The sequence below is a fragment of the Carcharhinus amblyrhynchos genome, chromosome 2 (assembly GCF_965287045.1).
Source record: "Carcharhinus amblyrhynchos chromosome 2, sCarAmb.v2.hapA, whole genome shotgun sequence".
Lineage (NCBI taxonomy): Eukaryota > Metazoa > Chordata > Chondrichthyes > Carcharhiniformes > Carcharhinidae > Carcharhinus > Carcharhinus amblyrhynchos.
This window is the reverse complement of record NC_137325.1, coordinates 23,455,431-23,471,278: the sequence shown is the minus strand read 5'-3', so window position 1 is coordinate 23,471,278 and position 15,848 is coordinate 23,455,431. Positions and strand designations below refer to the sequence as shown.

The window sequence follows — 15,848 nt, the reverse complement described above, 5'->3', positions numbered from 1 at the left end:
CTTACACTGTACTTGGCAGCCATTCTAGAAAGCACAGGACTTATCTTTTTCCTCTATGGACACAGTAAAGCCTGCCATTAAACCTGCTATAAACCTTTAAACCCGAATCCCAGTTAGAGCCGAGACTTTGGAGCCTGACCAGACAATTCCAACGAGGCTGATGCCAGCAATTATGAAGAGTTGAATTTTTATGAAGCACCACCTTCAGACATTAGTTGTTTCTCCCGCATATCATAGAATCCCTGCAGTGCAGAAGGAGGCCATTCAGCCCATCGAGTTTGCACCAACAACAATCCCACCTAAGTCCTATCCTCAGAATATTTACCCCGCCATCCCTCTAACTTACGCGTCCCGGGACATTAAGGGGCTATTTAGCATGGCCAATGCACCTAATCTTTGGAGTGTGGGAAGAAACCGGAGCACCCAGAGGAAACCCACACAGACACGGGGAGAATGTGCAAACTCCAACAACCTAAGCCAGGAATTGAACCTGGGCCCCTAGAGATGTGAGGCAGCAGTGCTGTCCACTGTGCCATCATGTCGCCCTATTGAAATGATGAGGGCGAGTTCAAACTCCCCAAGAAGGGCTGGCGTTGATAGGAAGATAAAAGATTTTCAAATTTTATACCTGACCCCAATTCACCTCTCACTCACCTACTTCCAGATTAAATGGCAGCAGGTCAGGCAGCCAGCCTGTGTGCTCTCAGAAGGGAGATCAGTCATTCAGGCTTTTTAAAGGAGGCTGAAGGTCTCCATTTTATCTTCACTTTTATATAAAACTCATAAATATAAAGGAAGTAAGAAGGTCCTGGGGTTTGTGATGATGTATTTATTGTCCGTGGGATAGAAGGAGCAGATGTATTGCCTCTAGGCCCTGAATGCTTACATCCAAGGAATAGATCTCCTCCTCACAATGTTTGATCCCACCCCCCATCTCAAATTCCCAGTACCCAGCTCTGTTGCCCCTTTATTTACTGCCTTCACATGCATATTAGCTCAAAATGACAAAAGTCATTAACAATAGTTGAGGTGGGTGGGACTTTTTATTTTAAAAAGCATTTAGACAGTTTCATGGATAAGATGGGTAAAGAGGGATATGGACCAAATGCGGGCAATTGGGACTAGCTTAGTGGCTTAAAACAAAGGGCGGCATTGAACAAGTTGGGCTGAAAGGCCTGTTTCTTCTATAGACCTCTATGACTCTATAGTTGCACGTACACACCCCTGCTTTCTCCAAACATGTGGGGCAGTCTCTGCTTTTCTTTTATTCAGAAGATAGTGCAGACTATTTACTATATGAGACTTGAAGCTTCATCTGCAGTGTTTCTTGCCACTCATTTGGTAGATTCATCTCCTGTCGAGTACTCATGTCATCCACCTTCATCTCACATCAGGGCAAGAGCAGCAGGAGATGCAATGACTCAATGAACACCTTTTCAGAGGTCAAAGCATGGTGAGCTGCAAGTAGTGATTTGTGTGTTGCGTGGCCAAGCAGCATAAAGACTGGTGATTGATCATGGACATGTGGGATTATTGAGTGATTGCCCTGGTGAAAATGTGGGGAACTGAATCCGTGGGAGTTCATGAACAAATGCTGCTGTGGGCCCACATTCCAGACCCTTAAATACCTGCAACTACTGAAGCAACTAACAGCAAGATGGAATTCAGGAGTCTTGAAACAGTGCAAGTCAACATAAGTTTACAAGTGTCAAAACTATTTATAACGCTTGTACACCTGAGCCTTGAATACTCTTAAAAATGTTGTTACCTACCATTATCTCTAGTTCTGCAGCTGAGGTGGAGGCAGCCAGCTGACTTCTGTACCCCATTAACTGTGATGACTTCGATGGGCGACTTCTGGTGGCCCAAGACCTGGAGGGCCCTGGCCTGCTCAGGATCACCTACACAGGTGCATGTGTACCATCCTCGGCCTTACCTGCTGGAGATGATGGGGTCACTGGCAGAGGGGAGGTAAGGCTGCAGGACACCATTGGAGTGGCCTGGGCTGAAGCCTCTGGGGTGCTTGGCTTGTGCTGTTCCTCTGTGTTGTGCCTGTTAGTACATCCTTGACTCCTTGAGGAGAAGGGGCAGCTGGGGGAGGATCTAGATGCTTTATCTCCATTTTGCCAAGACATTGCTGCACTTCACTCATGGCTAGAGGAAGGGAGTACCGGTCCAAATGCTTATCTGGCAGCCACTATGTATTCTGCTGGACCTGGACCTCCACAGCAGCCCTTACTTCGAGGGGAGTCAGGCGCTCGCATATCAGAGCAATGACAAAAGACAGAATGTAGATGGACTCCTCCAGCATTTGGTGCAATTTGTACATGACCTTTCTCTCCCTGATGTTTCCCTTCCTGGCTTTGCATCTCCAACATGTCTCTGAAGGCCGAGTCCAAAGGTTTGTCACCTTCATGGTGCTGAACAACTGGTCTCCAGCAATACCCAAGTATCAGAGACCTTATCTGTCACTTCCACCACCAGCTGTAAACTGTGTCAGTGATGCATTGACCAGATTGTAACCCCTGAGTCTACAGCAGAAATTTCACTCACTGAGATGAGTAGGTCAGTGCTGTGATGGTGCATCCTCTGAGGTAGCCTTGTCGGATATTGGGTTGGGGCTAAGGCTGTGTGGCTGGTCCCAGGTTTCTGGCCCCCTCTGTTCCTTGCCAGTACCTGGTATGGAGAAAAGAAAGGTTTAGTGATTGACTTAAGCAGGCTCCTTAATTAAATATATTTCTCACTCAGCGGGTCCAGCTCACAACTGTACACACTGTCCTCCTGGAGGAGTTCTACCTTGTCCACCTGCTCCTGCTCCTCCCTGGCTATCTCTGTGGCCAGCTCCTCAAAAGGGGTTTAGGGCTTGAATGTTTGCAATTCCACCTTCAGTCTGGGAGCAGTCATGCTTGTTGTGCTATGTTCTTTCTTGTCCTGCAGAAAGACAGAATAAATGATTGTCATCCTAATGGCTGCATAAGCAGTTCAAGTGAATGTATGCCTGTAGCAGTTGCAGAGGTCTCCCCAGTAAGTGATTAAGAAGCAGGATGTCCTAAAACTAATATAAAATTGACAGCATGAAGTGGCTGGCACACATTCAGGGCAGATGTCCCATCTGTTGCCGATTGCTGCAACCCAAACTCCTGTCTGGCAGCCCTGTCACTCATTCAATTACATTGCCTGATGCCTTTATGAATGCCTGTTTGTCGTGCGGAGACAGTGCACTTACAACGGTGGAGAGCAGAAGATCATTCATCCTCATCCTGCACTGCCGAGTTCTCTGTGGTGGACTCTATGGGTACTAACAACATTGTGACGTCTGCCCAAGGTACCGTGGTCAGATGGGTTGGCCACCTGCTTCTGCCCCAGGATAACAGCACGTCCCAGAATCCCTGGACCTCCTGAAGGAGTGTCTACAGGGAAGTTTTGCTGAGCTGTTTGCCTCACTGTGACATCCTTGAGGAGGAATTCGGAGCTCCTGGCCTGCAGTGAGTGAATAGTTGTCTGGGTGCCGTTTAACTATGATGCCCGGACCTACGACCCCCAAGAGGTAACAGTGGGGTGGGTGACTTTCTGCCCCTCTCATCCTGAGGTTGTGGGAACAATATTTGGAAAAGTGAATGTCATTGTCTGTAAAGGGTTTACAACAGCAGTGAGGAAGAGATAGTAAAAGGAGGGACGATAGATCGTAAAACAAGAATGGTGAATGGAGAATTACAGCTGTGCTGAAACCATTACTGGCCAACAAATAAATGGCACTGATATAATTCTGTCAAGTAAAGAAAAGCTCATCAGTACCTTAAGCAGGGCTGTAAATTGAAGATGGAAATGGGATTACGTGACACTGCAAGTTGCTGGTGCTTACAAGAACCAACTCATCAGGTCAAGAAATGACGAGAATTTAGCTGTACAGTTATTTTGTAATCAGATTTCAGGGTGACAAAAGGTTAGCACCATGTGCTTTACTAGTGTTTCAGGATTCCTTCCACTGCAAAGAGCAGACCATTTACAGGGTATGTGACAGATAGTAAATGTACTGAATTAATTGGAGTGCTGTTTTCTCGCTGTTGCATTCTACTTAATTAATATTAGAAGGTCTTCACGTAACATGTATTTTGTGTGTTCTTGCAAAATAACATCTAATTTATGTCCTCATCACATCCATCTGTTGTATCTGTCTATGCTGCTCTCAGTCTGTTCCTGTTGTATTTTTAAAACTCGTTTTCCCTTCCACATGTCCCTTTTGCAGCATTCCAAGGCGGATTGTATGATGAGGATTATTGAAGTCCAACCAGTAGTCAGCCATTCTTCCCACTGATTCTATTCCCACCCCTTTTTCCAGTGTGGGTCTGCCCTGCCTTCCCTCTCCACCGCTCCCGCGCCCACCCACCCACCCACCCACCCCTCCTCCGACAGTAGCATTAATTTAGTATGGCCAATCAACTTAACCCGCACATCTTTGGGCTGTGGGAGGAAACCGGAGCACCCGGAGGAAACCCACACAGATATGGGGAGAATGTGCAAACTCACACAGATAGTGACCCGAGGCTGGAATTGAACCTGGGTCCCTAGCACTGTGAGGCATCAGTGCTAACCAATGAGCCACCGTGCACACCAGCATGAGGGCACCCTGAACTGAATTACCACTATAGGGTCTTCCACAGTGTGTGCAGCTGCCATGCAGACCTGCCAAGGTGCTCAGGTGTGCACATCATTCAGTGGCGATAGAGTTGGGGGGAACTGTGTCCAATGGTGCTGGGGGTAAGGCCCAGGCAGTTCTGGGGCCAGTACCAGGGCCATGGTATTGCACACAGGGGAGAGGGAATGCATGAGGAAGGGTGTTCTATTTTCACTGTTTAGTATTGGGGGTGGCCTTTAAAAATGCTAACCCAATCTTTAAAACAAAACTAAGCTGCTGGGAGATGGGCCCACTATCATGACATTGTGGCACCCACTGCTTTGATTTTGTTTTTCAAACTTCCTCACAATACGGTGGAGAGAGTCACTGCTGGGGCCAGTGGCTTAAAGCCACTTTTCCTGCTTGCTGCAACTCTGCAAAAAAATTGGGAAGGACCCCCACCCCTAAGAATCAGATCTAGTTGACACTCCAGTGCAGTACTGAAGATGCTCTGCATTGTTGGGGGTGTCATCTTTTGGATATAACACTAAATACAGGCACCAACTACATCCAAGATAGAGGTAAATTGTTCTGGGAAGGCATGGTGTCACAGTGGTTAGCACTGCTGCCTCACAGCACCAGGACCTGGGATTGATTCCTGGCCTTGGGTGATTGTGAGGAGTTTGCACATTCTCCCCGTGTCTGCGTAGGTTTCCTCCGGATGCTCCAGTTTCCTCCAAAGATGTGCGGATTAGGTTGATTGGCCATGATAAACTGACCCTTGTTTCAGGGGCAATAAGTTAGGTAAATTACGTGGGATTACGGGGATAGGGTGGGATTGCTGTCACTGCAGGCTCGATGGGCCGAATGGCATCCTTTTTTATTGTAAGGATTCTATGATTCTACCAAAAGAAAGCGGAGGGGGTCTCCCCAATGCCCTGACCAATATTTGTCCCTCAACAACATCACCTAAAATATTTCATTGCTTAGTGAAATAAACAACCTGTTTGTGGGACCTGGTGTACAACTTATAAATTCTTATTAAAACTGATAAGTTATGCATGGTTTCTTTTGCTTTAGGCAATCTTTGAATATCTCAAAACCAGTTCGGCCCTGTGTGCGAATTACTAGGTTTTTCTAAAGTTCCCAACACTTGCACATGTGCTGGAATTTTACCGCTCCGCCCGCCACAGGAATTGGAGCGGGCGAGCGGTGGACAATGAGAAGGTCTGTTGACCTCGGGCGGGATTTTACAGTTTTGGGATGTGCGAGGCCGTAAAATCCTGCCCAGTATTATTGTCCTCACGGAACAACTTGGCTCAGCTTTGTCTTGGGTTTGCTTCCCTTTGGATAACTCTTGGAGTCAATCAACGTTCAATGATTTATTAATATGAAAAAAGCCATCTCCAAAATCTGAATTATAGATTATATACCACTTGCATGTTCTGACAAGAAAATCTGAAATTAAAAGCCATGACTGAGCATTGAAGAATCTCTAATCTTGGGCAATAAGATGTTCCAATGTGTTTATTGAAGTATCCGATGGTATTAATGTAGAAAATTGTTTCTGGGAGTAATTATAACCTGTCTGTCAAAAAGTAAGAATCTGATGTGGAACAAAGTCTCCGATAATAAATGACATTGAGTTTGTGTTTTAATAATGGAATGCAGTATTTTACCTCACTTGTGAAAAATTACACTACGTTATTGGCATGTCATTTTTAAGGAAATCATGTTTCCTGTGATCTGAGTTCTTGTAAGTTTGCTGACTGCACCGAGCTTCGGTGCTCACTAATCAAGAGTAACTGTGAAGAGTTGACACATCCATTTTCCCCCATCGTGAAGACATGCCTCTTTCCTCCTGTATGTTCCATCACAGTTGGATCTGTTTTATTTGCTGCAGGACAAGCTACCATTATTAGAATGGTGCTACAGGGATAAACTGTTTCAATTATCTGCAGAGACTCAAAAGGGTAGGATTGTTCTCCTTAGTGCAGAGGAAGTTAAGGGGAGATTTAATAGGCATGGCATTCAAAATGATGAGGAGTTCTTTAAAGACTTGGTGAAGTGAAACTGTTTCCACTGACATCAGGATTAATAACCAAACCTATTTAAAATAATTGGCAAAAGAACAAGAGGGGGAGATGAGGTTTCTTTTAATGCAGTTTGTTGTTATGAACTGTAATTTATACATATGAGGATGGTGGAAGCTGATTCAAAACGGAACTGAATCTCCAATTAAAAAGGAAAACAATAGCACTGATATGAGGAAGTGGGTGAGTGCGACCAACTGGATCGTTCTTTGAAAGAACCAGCATTGGCATAATGGGCTGAATGGCCTCCTGTCCTATATGTTTCTCTGACCTGAACATAGTAAGATTATTCTGCTCTGATATTGGCTGTGTTCTGATTCAGCTTGTGGAATTGATTTAGATTCTGTTCAGTCTGCGCTTCTCAGTAGCTCAATCTTCTGAACATGTGCTTTGAATATAGCTGCTAATTGGATAGAAGGCCATGGCAACCTCTAACCCTCTTTATCCCACTTCAAAGTCGTCTTTTTTATTCTCCTGATCGTGCTTCCATAGCTGTCCATCAAGGTTCTTTTCAATTTTAAACGACAGCCCTTCTTCCTGAAACCGTCATGGTAATTGTCTCACTTAGACTTCTATTTGTGCCCCAACCCCTCTCGGTGTGACTGCCTTGCTACCTTGGGTCGTGCTATGCTTGCACAGTGATGGTGGTTTTAATGCAAGACACTTTTTAAAAATTTTTTTAATATAAGTTTATTTTAAATTGTACTACCTTTCCTATCAGCCTCCTTAATTTTCTTCCTTGGATTCCAAACTTTCTTTCCCTTTATTTCACTTCCTCTATCAAATTTGACCCTAATTCACTGTATTTCCTTCTTCATCATTTTTCTGTTTCTTTCACTATCTTTCCATCTCATTGGTTAAAGAGGTAGACTGTTGATCCGGTCATTTACCATGTTCCAAGATCCGCACTGCGCTCCCCCCCTGCCCTTTCTGTTGCCATACTGTTTTCATCTTGTGCTTCCAGCAATTTGTGAGGCAAACATTTTTTTGAACTGAAGCATGAGGAGAGAAAGCTAACAAGCCAGACTTCAGTTCAGCAAATCCTGGGACATGATGCAACTCCTCACGTTTCTTTTGACAGTATGGCAACAGCCCTTGAGTTGCCAACACATTCTCTTAACTATTCTCATCCGTTGTGTCCAGAGACGCAACCTTCCATAGGTTACCCAGAAATCCACTGGGAATGCACTGCCCAGAACCTGGCCACCATGTACTCAGATTTAGTTGCTTTCAGCCTGGAATTTAGTGCGTTATGCTGGGAATCAGGGGTGCATCTGTAGGCCTGGTGGCTGTCCTATGGAACCCAGTAATCCCAAGCCACAAATATTGAATGGATGTCTGAAAGGGAGAGTTCGAATTTGTCTTTTGCCAACTTGTTTTTTGTTTGGCCTTCTGAGCCAATCTAAGGGAGCTTCTTCCACAAGGCACACTGGCCAGATTCCTGTGCCACCAATTGGTTGCAATGAAAAGAGCTTAAGTTGGGAGGACCAATAGTGTCCCGTTCCCCCCTCATGGTTGCCCCAGAAATTCGCAAGTAACTCCTTGTTCTCTCTAAAACAAAACGTTGTGCATCAAGATAATGTGCCTTTAAAAGTTCGACACAATCTAACCATCTTTCAATTTTTGGCTGACTGCAGTTCCTTTTGGAGTTTATTAGGATTCGTTATTTCTTTCCAGTACAATAAATGCCCTCATCATATCCCATACAAAGATATTTTGCAGGATCCCCTTCACTGCTGTGCACCTTTGACTCTCAGCTGCCTTTTGAATCTTTTTGCACTGTTAGTGAGCAGCGTAGGATGTACATGTGCTAAAGACACAGTGAATGGAAAAGTGAAAGGATGGCTAATGAATTGTGAACAACGGCTGATAAAGCTGCAGTTTATATTACTCCTGAAATTATTTCCCTTTTGTGGTCGCTTTGTTCATTGGTCAATGAAAGAACAGATCAAACAATTCCTTCGTGGCCTATTCATTCTTCTTAAAAAAAGGCCATTTTTCTAACCACAGAAAAAATGAAAATATTGTTTCAAAGAAGCTGGACTGGTGCCAGTTTTAAGGAAGCTAGCCTATGGAATCACTTATATTCAGTCTTGCCTTTTGTCCTCTCGCCAGTTCACAGGCACCGGAACTATGTGTGCCTACATGTCTCCCATTTACCTTCTATAATTCTATGTGAATACTGTTCTCCTCTCGTACTTCACAAGATTCTTATGGGTAAAGAAGGTCTATTTCAATTATTCACCCTGAAAAATCCTTCAATCCACTCTCCATAGTTACGCTTAGTTTCTTGGACCCCCAACTTAGAATCATAGAATCCCTACAGTGCAAAAGGAAGCCATTCAGCCCATTGAGCCTGCACCAATAACAATCCCACCTCTGCCCGAATCCTGTAACCCCACATGTTTAGCCTGTTAGACCCCCGACGTGAAGGGGCAATTTAGCATGGCCAATCAGCCTAACCCCCACACCTTTGGACTGTGAAAGGAAACTGGAGCACCAGACAAAACTGCAGACACAGGGAGAACGTGCAAACTCCACACAGACAGTTACCCCAGGCTGGAATTGAACCCGGGTCCCTGGTGCTGTGATGGCCGGGCGAGGGTGGGTTCCAGCCATGAAGGCCGATATAGCAGCACAGGCAGTAATAGGTCTCTGTGCTCTCAGAGTACAGGTATCTGCACGTGTGCAATTGCTCCCTCAGCTGCTATCAGCCAGCTTTTGGGCAATTTAGGCCAGCCCACTCCCTTTGCTGGCGCAAAACTGGTTTGTCAAGATTTTTTGCTCAAGTCATTTTTAAGTGGCCCAAAAAAAACATAAGTTTCTCCCATTTTCATTCTCGTACAGGACATGAAATCTTTTTGGTAAAATCATTCCCAAAGAGTTTGGCCAGTGGGGAAACATCAGTGGGAGGGGATTGTGGAGGTAGAAGGAATCAGTTGGTGAGTGAGGGATATTGAGAGGGTTGTTCATTCAATGAGTGAATCAGACTAATGGGAACAGATTAGCTTCCTCCTGGCCTATTAAACAATGGAAAGGCTGTTAAATGTTGGAACCAGCCATTCTTGGCTCAATTCAGCTGTGGGGGTTTCATGAAGTCTGGGAAACTTAGCCCGCAGCCACTGAATCTGGAGCACAGAACTTTTTTTGAAATGTTACCTATTACCTGTTCAACGTGTTCAGATTTCAAAGGAATTCCTGATGTAACAGCAAGTCATTTGCCACCCTGTTAGAGACCCCGTGATGCACCAACAGATGGTTGAGGGGAGCTAATTAGCGAGTCTTTTCCAGCCTCATTGGAATGGGAGAAAATCAACTAACGATCATAAAAAGAAAGCAGTGAGAGAAAACCCTGGTGTGCTGTGTTTGGATTCTCTTTGAGGTTTTGAACAAGACCATTTTCATGCTCCCTCCTGTGTTGGCGTCAAACCTATCTTTCTGTGCTCCCCATTGAATCAGCAATTTGCCCATTTATCTTCCTAATGTTTCAGCTGAGGCCACATTCAATGGATACAGTGACAGCCTAGCGAGAAACTCCTATTTAATTTGAATTCCAAGTTATGACTTCAAACTCCGTGGGCCTCTGTCAGACTTTTGAATGGACTTACCTTGCATTAAGTTGATCTTTCTCTACACCCTAGCTATGACTGTAACAATACATTCTGCATTCTCTCATTTCCTTCACTATGAATGGTATGTTTTGTCTGTATAGCATGCAAGAAACAATGTATGTTCATACATATGACGATAATAAATCAAATCAAATCAACTCATTACTTTCTATTCTCTATCACTAGTGAGGAAGCAGTGGTGCGATCAGGCCTATAAGATGAACAACCAGCAGCAATACCAGAATAAGAAAAATCAATGTAAATATGATTACATTTGTTCAGTTCCAGAGCTTTGGAAGGCAAGAGTTCAATGCAGATTTGTGGGGTGTAACTTATTGCTCCAAATTCAATGCTTTGTATGATCCTTGTGTTCTTCAAATGAGCATTGATCATGAGTGTTAGGCTTCATCTCTGCCTCATTATCTGGTTGTTCTTTTCTCACCTCTTCAAGAAAATTAACTCAAAAACATCTTGCAGTAATACATGAAGAAGAGCCTTCCTCTTGAGACAAGTAATTAGGTTGTGGTTTGAAATAAGTGGTTTTCGGTTCAGTCATGGTTCAGTGTTGGCGCTCTCGCCTCTGTGTCAGAAGTTCAAGTACTGTTTCAGTGTTTTGAACAGATAAGGTTGGTTAACTCTGTAGTGCAGTAATACCATAAGAGTCTTCACTGTTGCATGTGCCCTGTTTGGAAGAAATGTTAAAGCGAAGCCCCATTTTATGCAGTATAATGTGGATAAATGTGAGATTATCCACTTTGGTAGCAATAATAGAAAGACAGATTATTACTTGAATGGGCGTAAGTTGGGAGAGGTGGATACTCAGTGAGACCTTGATGTCCTCGTGCATCAGCCGCTGAAAGTAAGCACGCAGAAACAGCCAGCAGTAAGGAAGGCAAATGGTATGTTGGCCTTCATAGTAAGAGGATTTGAGTATGGGGATAGGGATGTTTTGTTGCCTTTGTATAGGACATTGGTGAGGTTCCACTAGTGTATTGTGTGCAGTTTTGGCATCCTTATCTGAAGAAGGATGCCCTTGCTATAGAGGGAGGACAGTGAAGGTTTACCAGGCTGATTCCTGGGATGCTTGGTCTGCCATATGAGGAGAGACTAAATTGTATTGGATTATATTCACTGGAGTTTAGAAGAGTGAAAGGGGATCTCACAGGAACTTATAAAATTCTAACAGGGTTAGACAGGGTAGATTCAGAAAGAATGTTCCCAGTGGTTGGGGAGTCCAGAACTAGCGGTCATAGTTTTAGGGTGAGGGGTAAATCTTTTAGAACTGAGGACAAATTTCTTCACTCAGAAAATGGTGAATGTATGGAATTCATTATCACAGAATGTCGCTGAGGCTAAAACATTGTCTGATTTCAGGAAGAAATTAGATGTAGCTCTTGGAACTAAAGGGATCGAGCGGGGAAGGTAGGATCAGAATATTGAATTCGATGATCAGTCATGATCAAAATGAATGGTGGAGCAGGCTCAAAGGGCCGAATGGCCTACTCCTGCTTCTAAGTTTCTATGTTATGCCGCAGATGGATGCAAAAGATCTCAAACAAGAGCAGAGTTCTACCTGTTGTATGGGCCAATATTCATCCCTGAACTAGCATCTTAAAAAGCATATTCTCTGGTCATTACCAGATAGCTGTTTGCAGAAACTTGCTGTGTATGAACTGAGTGCCACATTTTCTACATTAAAACAATGACTACACTTCAAAAAATCTTCAATGCTGGACAGCAACTTTGGGGCATCTTGAATGTGTGCGAGGCACTATATAAATGCCAGTCTTATTTATTTTTATTCTCATTTCCAGACCTCCTCAGTTGAGTCTTTATTCAGCAACTCGTGTGGCACAGGACGAGATGTTTCCTTTGCAATGCCCCCATTATTCTATGATTTTAAGGCCAGAATTTTATGCGATTGTAGGGAACATGCACCCAACACAAAAATAGCATAAACTCTCACAAGAAGACATCTGGTGCACATCCCAACGACATCTCACACTCATGGGACATTACAGTTGACAGGCACATGCGAGAGCCAGAAGTGCACAAACTGACAGTCAGCCACTTAAGGTAATTAAAAGGGTAGTTGAGTCGAGTTTACATTGCCCATGTAGTTTTGCGGTCTTAGAATCAAAAATTTAACCATAGATTCCTTACAGTGCGGAGGGAGGCCATTTGGTCCATCGAGTCTACATTGACCACAATCCCACCAGGCCCTATCCCCATAACCTAAGGCATTTACTCTAACTGGTCGCCCTGACATTAAGGAGCAATTTAGCATGGCTAATCCACTGAACCCAGTGGATTTGTTTTTAAATGAATTCAAATATTACCATTTGCCATGGTGGGATTTGAACCTGGGTCCCCAGAACGTTAGCTAAGTTTGTGGATTAATACACGACAGATAATACCACTAGGCCATCGCCTCCACTTCATATGGGAATATGGGCAGGTGGCCATTCCATTTTTCAATGTTCCCATCCAAGGGCAAGATAAAAGGGGTCTGGATCATTGGCTGTGTGACTTGTAAGCAGTTCAGGTAAGAGTGCTTCTGTTTACGTATTTCATACTCTTCCTATGTGATCTGCTGAACTTTGGAAGTTTTTATTGGGGATTCTGGTTACCCAACTCTCCTGGAGGATTCGTGATGTGTGCCCCATATGGTGCTAGAATCTGTGCTGTAGTATTTCTGCGCATTGGGATTGTATACTCAGCTGGTGAGACCTCCTTTGAAGAGGAAGAGAAGGGCAGAAAGGAAAGGTGGTGGGCAGCATCCGATGGAACGAGGAGAGGCGTAGGGCTAGCAAGGACTGCAAACTGGAAGTGTCTGCAATAGATGCCAACACCTGCACTTAACTGGAGCACTGCCTGTGCATTTTATCGCATCATGTTTGAGGTCCAGTGCCAAATGAGGCTCTGCCTCTCTCGGGAGACTGTAACCTCCATATGCCAGATGATTGAGTCAAAGATCGCCTCCAACTTTATGTATGGCCAATGGTTCTGGAGATCACCGTAGCTCTCAATGCTTTTACCTCAGATTCTTTCCAAGGGTCAGTGGGACAGGGGGCTTCTGTGTGGCCTCCAATCTGCTGCCCACAGTTTTATCAAGCTGGTCATTGACACTCCCTTCAGATGGGTCAGTAATTTCTTTCATTTCTGGACAGACAAAGCTAGGCAAACTGAGCTTCACAGTGATGTTCCCCCACATCCAGGGTGCCAATGACTGTACAGATGTTGACATCAGAGTACTAGTGGGTGAGCCGGGTGCCTTTGTTAACAGAAAGGGGTTCCATCCATGAGCATGCAGATGGTTTGTAATCCTAAGACAGAAATTCCACAAATCTGTGCAAAGTATCCAGGCAGTTCCCATGATGTCTATATGTTATGACACTCCCAGGTGCCAAGGCTGTTAGTCACTCCAGCTCAGTTGGATAGTTGGCTCCTGGATGACAAAGTGCTTTCACTTGAAAAGGAGAATCTTGACACCACTCCAGCACCCAGGGCACAAGCAGAAGAGAAGTACAATAGTTCTTAAACTTCCATAAGGGTGATAATTGAGAGAACTTTTGGGCTGCTGAAGATGAGGTTCAGATGCCTGGACAAATCGTGGGAACACTGCAGTATCCTCCAGAGTGTACTTTGCTTATAGTCATTGTCTGCTGCGCTTTTCACAATCTGGCTCTGGCAAGGGGGATCCCTTTGGACCATGAGGATAGCGAGGCAGCTTTGCAGGCTGTAGAGGGTGACTCGAATGTTGGATCTGATGAGGAACCCGGGGAGCACAGAGTGAGGATGTGGAGGAAGCCTATATTGGATGTGTCAGCACAGTGGTTAGCACTGCTGCCTCACAGCGCCAGGGACCAAGGTTCAATTCTGGCATCTGGTTTCCATGACTGCTGAGTTCACTGGTCATGTAGTGATAGCTAGTGATGCGAAACAATGCACAGAAACAGGAGACAGAACATTTGGGATGAGACACAGTGATAGGACATGGACCACAAACTGACAGGCAACAATAGGACATGATGGTTTGTGGGAGAATGGGAATAGGACAAAATGGGAATAGGCAATGGAAATGGGACAAAACATAGAGCAATGGGACACAAGGCACAGTGATAAAGAGTGATGGGGCACAGAGACAGGCCACACAGAAATAGGAGCAAGACACAGTGTTAGGACACATGGCATCGTGATGGACATTGACTAAGCACAGGGCACAGATATCGGACGCAAACCTAAAATCAACAGGACATGCGATACAAAGTGTTGGAATGAGGAGACAAAGTACTGGAATAGCGATGAGATGTAGAACAAAGAATATTACAATTATGGGGCACGACACAGTGAGAGAACGTGACATGCAGAGTAATGAAATGTGAGTGTGAATGCCCCCTTTTCCTCACACTCTTCATCCTCACATTGCAGACAATTCCCACAAATCTGGGGTGAAAATTTAGAGGAGCAAATGTGAGTTACCCTCTGGCATATATGGTGCAGATTCCCCTAAACAGACATGGAAACAGCAATCAAGAATGTTTAAACAAACACAAAGATATACGTTGTGTGAAACGGTCAGTCCAAAAGCGTGCATCATAGAATCCTGACAGTGCAGAAGGAGGCCATTCGGGCCATCGAGTCTGCACCTACCACAATCCCACCCAGGCCCTATTCTCGCAATCCCACATATTTACTCTGTTAATCCCCCTGACACTAGGGTCAGTTTAGCATGGTCAGTCAACCTAACCCGCACATCTGTTGGACTGTGGGAAGAAAGTGGAGCATCCAGAAGAAATGCACACAGACACGGGGAGAATGTTCAAACTCTACACAGACAGTGACCCAAGAGCTGGAATTGAACCCGGATCCCTGACACTGTGAGGCAGCAGTGCTATCCACTGTGCCACCCTCTTAAGAGCCGCGGATAATTTGTGATACTATGAACTTGCCCCAGTGAAATTTCCTAAAGGAAAGAAACAACTTTCAGGCACAACTTCCAGGGAGAATTAAATTTCTTTCCGAGACATCATCACTAATGAAGTGAAACTCGGAGAGATCAGTGTAACATCATTACATCCATTATTCAATGCTGATGGACTGAAACCCCCAATTGATTTTCCCATTACAAAATTCCACTATACGTTGTTAGCATGCAAGTATTGTTGCCACAGCTGCATAGTAAATCTTCAGTAGAAAAATTGAACAGAGGTGCTAACTCATTTACTTTGCAAGTCAAGCGCCAACACTTTGCTAAAATCACACAATTGCGCTCCCACCAGCCATCATGTTCCACTTAGTATTCCATCAGCAGTGCTTATTTTTATCCCTTTAAACCTCAGTCTCTTTGATGACCCAGCACAGTTCACAGCTGGCACTAGTTCAGAGCACACAGTTAGGAATTGCTAGAATCTTGCACAGTGTGTGTGAACAATAAAGAATACAGCCATTTTGTTGTAATCAGAGCGCTCAACTCGCATATCACAATCAGGTTTTTTTAGCTGCATTTACATTAGATGCAATTGTCAC

At 44.5% G+C, this 15,848-nt stretch overlaps 1 protein-coding gene across 3 annotated transcripts in view; it reads left to right on the top strand.

Annotated features, from left to right (window-relative positions):
• Positions 1–15,848, top strand: part of ctnnd2b (catenin (cadherin-associated protein), delta 2b) — a 1,166,477-nt gene that overhangs the window by 518,626 nt on the left and 632,003 nt on the right. The gene's annotated exons all lie outside the window — the stretch shown is intronic.